We start from the raw sequence: 5677 nt of genomic DNA, 5'->3' as shown, positions 1-5677 counted from the left end.
GCATGCGCCGGGCGACGAGACAGCCGGACGGCCGGGCGCGCCGCCCCACAGTCGGACGGCGGCGCATGCGCCGAGCGACGAGACGGCCGGACGGCAGCGGCGCATGCGCCGGGCGAAGAGACAGCCTGGCGCACCGCCCCACAGCCGGACGGCAGCGGCGCATGCGCCGGGCGAAGAGACAGCTGGACGGCAGCGGCGCATGCGCCAAGAGAGGAGACAGCCAGGCGCGCCGCCTCCCAGGCGGACGGCAGCGCATGCGCCGAGCGACGAGACAGCCGGACGATAGCGGCTCATGCGCCGGGTGAAGAGATGACCTGGCGCGCCGCCCCACAGTCGGACGGCAGCGGCGCATGCGCCAAGAGAGGAGCCAGCCAGGCGCACCGCCCCGCAGTCGGACGGCGGCGCATGCGCCGAGTTTGTACCTCCCAAGCGCTTAGTACAGTGCTCTGCACATAGTAAGCGCTCAATAAATACGATTGATGATAATGATGACGAGACAGCCGGACGGCAGCGGCGCATGCGCCGGGCAAAGGGGCAGCCGGGCGCTCCGCCCCACAGCCGGACGGCAGTGGCGCATGCGCCGGGCGAAGAAACAGCTGGACGGCAGCGGCGCATGCGCCAAGAGAGGAAACAGCCAGGCGCGCCGCCCCACAGTCGGACGGCAGCGCATGCGCCGAGCGAAGAGACGGCCGGACGGCAGCGGCGCATGCGCCGAGCAAAGGGACAGCCGGGCGCACCGCCCCGCAGTCGGACGGCAGCGGCGCATGCGCCGAGCGACGAGACAGCCGGACGGCAGTGGCGCATGCGCAGAGCGAGGAGGCGGGAGGGCGCACCGCCCCACAATCAATCAATCAATCAATCAATCGTATTTATTGAGCGCTTACTATGTGCAGAGCACTGTACTAAGCGCTTGGGAAGTCCAAGTTGGCAACATCTAGAGACGGTCCCTACCCAACAGTGGGCTCACAGTCTAAAAGGGGGAGACAGAGAACAAAACCAAACATACCAACAAAATAAAATAAATAGAATAGAAATGTACAAGTAAAATAAATAAATAAATAAATAGAGTAATAAATATGTACAACCATATATACATATATACAGGTGCTGTGGGGAAGGGAAGGAGGTAAGATGGGGGGATGGAGAGGGGGGCGAGGGGGAGAGGAAGGAAGGGGCTCAGTCTGGGAAGGCCTCCTGGAAGAGGTGAGCTCTCAGCAGGGCCTTGAAGGGAGGAAGTCAATCAATCACAGTCAATCAATCAATCGTATTTATTGAGTGCTTACTGTGTGCAGAGCACTGGACTAATTGCTTGGGAAGGGCATGTTGGCAACATATAGAGACAGTTCCTACCCAGCAGTGGGCTCACAGTCTAGAAGGGGGAGACAGAGAATCAATCAATCAATCAATCAATTGTATTTATTGAGTGCTTAATGTGTGCAGAGCACTGTACTAAGCGCTTGGGAAGGGCAAGTTGGCAACATATAGAGACGGTCCCTACCCAACAGTGGGCTCACAGTCTAGAAGGGGGCGACAGAGAACAACACAATCAATCGTATTTATTGAGCGCTTACTGTGTGCAGGGCACTGTACTAAGCGCTTGGGAAGGGCAAGTTGGCAACATATAGAGACAGTCCCTACCCAACAGTGGGCTCACAGTCTAGAAACAGAAACGGCCACTGCAGGGACAGCCGTCTTGCGGAGCTGACCGTCTCCATGTTGCCAATTTGCCCTTCCCAAGTGCTTAGTACAGTGCTCTGCACACAGTCAGCGCTCAATAAATACGATTGACGCTGAGGCGGGAGGGGACGGAGGGAAACTGAGGCGGGAGGGGCCGGGGAAGGGGAAACTGAGGCGGGAGGGGCCGGGGGAGCTGACTGTCTCTCTCTGTTGCTGATTTGTTTTCCCCAACCGCTCAGTACAGTGCTCTGCACACAGCGTTCAATAAATGTGGCAGACCTAACATCTGGGCCTAGGTAGTAAGCCAGGCCACCCGGCCTTCTGTGCTCACAGGAAGACTTACAAGGAGCAATGAGGGAAGTCAGACTGCTAGATGAATAACTTGACGCTGTTCTGAGAGCTCACCTCCTCCAGGAGGCCTTCCCAGACTGAGCCCCTTCCTTCCTCTCCCCCTCGTCCCCCTCTCCACCTCCCCATCTTACCTCCTTCCCTTCCCCACTGCACCTGTATATATGTATATATGGTTGTACGTATTTATTACTCTATTTATTTATTTATTTTACTTGTACCTATCTATCCTATTTATTTTATTTTGTTGGTATGTTTGGTTTTGTTCTCTGTCTCCCCCTTTAAGACTGTGAGCCCACCGTTGGGTAGGGACTGTCTCTATGTGTTGCCAATTTGTACTTCCCAAGCGCTTAGTACAGTGCTCTGCACATAGTAAGCGCTCAATAAATGCGATTGATGATGATGATGTACATATTTGTTACTCTATTTATTTTCCTTGTACCTATCTATTCTATTTATTTTATTTTGTTAGTACGTTTGGTTTTGTTCTCTGTCTCCCCCTTTTAGACTGTGAGCCCACTGTTGGGTAGGGACTGTATATGCTGCCAACTTGGGCTTCCCAAGCGCTTAGTACAGTGCTCTGCACACGGTGAGCGCTCAATAAATACGATCGATGATGATGATGATGATGTTCTGAGAAGGGGAACGTGCAGATCTAGGCATAAGCTCAGCCTTGCTGATAAGCTTGCAGTCATCCGCCTGTCCCCTGACTCCCTTGAGGCTCCTCACTGTATAAAATCCTCCACAATGTGCTGAATAAACAGTCTCCTCGTCCACCTTGAGACACGCCTGGCCTGCGTTCTTCCATCGCGCGTGCCCGTCTCCCCGCTGCGCCGGTCGCGTGGAGGCAGACGGCAACAAATAAATACGTTGTCTACCAGCAAACCTGGCATGACTGACTCCATCTTGTCATCATCATCATCATCATCAATCGTATTTATTGAGCGCTTACTATGTGCAGAGCACCGCACTAAGCGCTTGGGAAGTACAAATTGGCAACATCTAGAGACGGTCCCTACCCAACAGCGGGCTCACAGTCTAAAAGGGGGAGACAGAGAACAAAACCAAACATACTAACAAAATAAAATAAATAGGATAGATATGTACAAGTAAAATAAATAAATAAATAAATAGAGTAATGAATATGTACAAACATATATACATATATACAGGTGCTGTGGGGAAGGGAAGGAGGTAAGATGGGGGGGATGGAGAGGGGGACGAGGGGGAGAGGAAGGAAGGGGCTCAGTCTGGGAAGGCCTCCTGGAGGAGGTGAGCTCTCGGCAGGGCCTTGAAGGGAGGAAGAGAGCTAGCTTGGCGGATGTGCAGACCAACAGTAACCCTTTATTTTGTGCAGACCGAAAGCACTCCAGTGTTTGTAAAGTAACATTAACCCAAGTGGCCCCTCTCTGTCGGGAATGTCGCCATCCTGGGTTGACCATTATCTCCTGATAACATCTTGTAAACTGGGATTTTATCACAAACCAAACCATGACAAGCAAACGGTTGTACTTTAATTTGGGATCTAGGAATGCCAAGGCCTCACGTAGGGCACTACTCTCGGGAATCCTTTGCGTAGCTCGGATTTGAAACCCAATAAAAGAGGAAGAAGCGGCTGGGATCGGGGCTGCTTGTCACTCGTCCCTCTCCCGGGAGGTGAACGGGCAGGTAGCCACTTTCCTTCTTTGCTGCTCTATCTGAACTCATGTCTCCGAGTCAATCAATCAATCAATCAATCAATCAATCGTATTTAGTCATTTTTCCTATCTGTGTCACCACCCTGGGGACAAGAACCCTGCGGCCGATTTACACCGAGTTAACCTATTTTGCACCCTACTTGTTGATAACAAAATATGATTGAATGAATGAATGAAGCAGGGGGCGGGGGGAAACTGAGGCGGGAGGGGCCGGGGAAGCTGACCGTCTCTGTTGCCGATTTGTCCCTCCCAAGCGCTTAGTACAGTGCTCTGCACACAGTCAGCGCTCAATAAATACAGTGGAATGAATGAATGAAGCAAGCTGAGGCGGGAGGGGACGGGGGAGGAAACTGAGGCGGGAAGGGCCGGGGAAGCTGACCAACTCTCTCTGTTGCCTATTTGTACTTCCCAAGCGCTTAGTCCAGTGCTCTGCACACAGTCAGCGCTCAATAAATACGATTGAATGAATGAATGAATGAATGAATGAATGAAGCTGAGGCGGGAGGGGGCGAGGAAGCTGACCGTCTCTGTTGCCCATTTGTCTTTCCCAAGCGCTTAGTGCAGTGCTCTGCACACAGTCAGCGCTCAATAAATACAATGGAATGAATGAAGGAAGCTGAGGCGGGAGGGGGCGGGGAAACTGAGGCGGGAGGGGCCGGGGAGCTGACCTCTATCTCTTGCCTATTTGTAATTCCCAAGCGCTTAGTACAGTGCTCTGCACACAGCGCTCAATAAATACGATGGAATGAATGAATGAAGCTTACTGTTGGGTAGGGACCGTCTCTAGATGTTGCCAACTTGGACTTCCCAAGCGCTTAGCACAGTGCTCTGCACACAGTAAGCGCTCAATAAATACCATTGAATGAATGAATGAATGAATGAAGCTGAGGCGGGAGGGGGCGGGGGGGAAACTGAGGCGGGAGGGGCCGGGGGAGCTGACCGTCTCTCTGTTGCCGATTCGTCCCTCCCAAGCGCTTAGTGCAGTGCTCTGCACACAGTCAGCGCTCAGTCAATACGATGGAGTGAATGAATGAATGAATGAATGAATGAATGAAGCAAGCTGGGGTGGGGGGGAAACTGAGGCGGGAGGGACCGTCTCTGTTGCCGATTCGTCCTTCCCAAGCGCTTAGCGCAGTGCTGGCTCCGCACACGGTCAGCGCTCAATAAACGCGGTGGAATGAATGAATGAATGAATGAATGAATGAATGAATGAATGAATGAATGAAGCTAAGGCGGGAGGGGCCGGGGGAGCTGACCGTCTCTATCTGTTGCCAACTTGTACTTCCCAAGCGCTTAGTACAGTGCTCTGCACACGGTCAGTGCTCAATAAATACGATGGAGTGAATGAATGAGTGAGTGTGAGTGAATGAATGAATGGTCCAGTGCTCTGCACACAGTCAGCGCTCAATTAATACGATGGAATGAATGAATGAAGCTGAGGCGGGAGGGGGCTGGGGGGGAAACTGAGGCGGGAGGGGCTGGGGGAGTTGACCGTCTCTATCTGTTGCCTATTTGTAACTGCCAAGCGCTTAGTCCAGTGCTCTGCACACGGTCAGTGCTCAATAAATACGATGGAGTGAATGAATGAGTGAGTGAGTGAGTGAATGAATGAATGAATGAATGAATGATTGGTCCAGTGCTCTGCACAGTCAGTGCTCAATGAATACGATGGAATGAATGAATGAATGAAGCTGAGGCGGGAGGGGGCGGGAGCGGGGAAACTGAGGCGGGAGGGGCCGGAGGAGCTGACCGTCTCTATCTGTTGCCTATTTGTCCTTCCCAAGCGCTTAGTCCAGTGCTCTGCACACAGTCAGCGCTCAATAAATACAATTGAATGAATGAATGAATGAATGAAGTGGTAGAGGCGGGATTAGAACCCACGACCTCTGTCTCCCAAGCCACTGAGCCATGCTGCTTCTAATTTACTATTCTATTGTTGATTTTATCTTGTTAAT

Source organism: Tachyglossus aculeatus, chromosome 5, assembly GCF_015852505.1.
Source record: "Tachyglossus aculeatus isolate mTacAcu1 chromosome 5, mTacAcu1.pri, whole genome shotgun sequence".
Classification (NCBI taxonomy): Eukaryota; Metazoa; Chordata; class Mammalia; order Monotremata; family Tachyglossidae; genus Tachyglossus; species Tachyglossus aculeatus.
The sequence above is the reverse complement of the archived record's forward strand: the minus strand, read 5'-3'. Positions refer to the sequence as shown.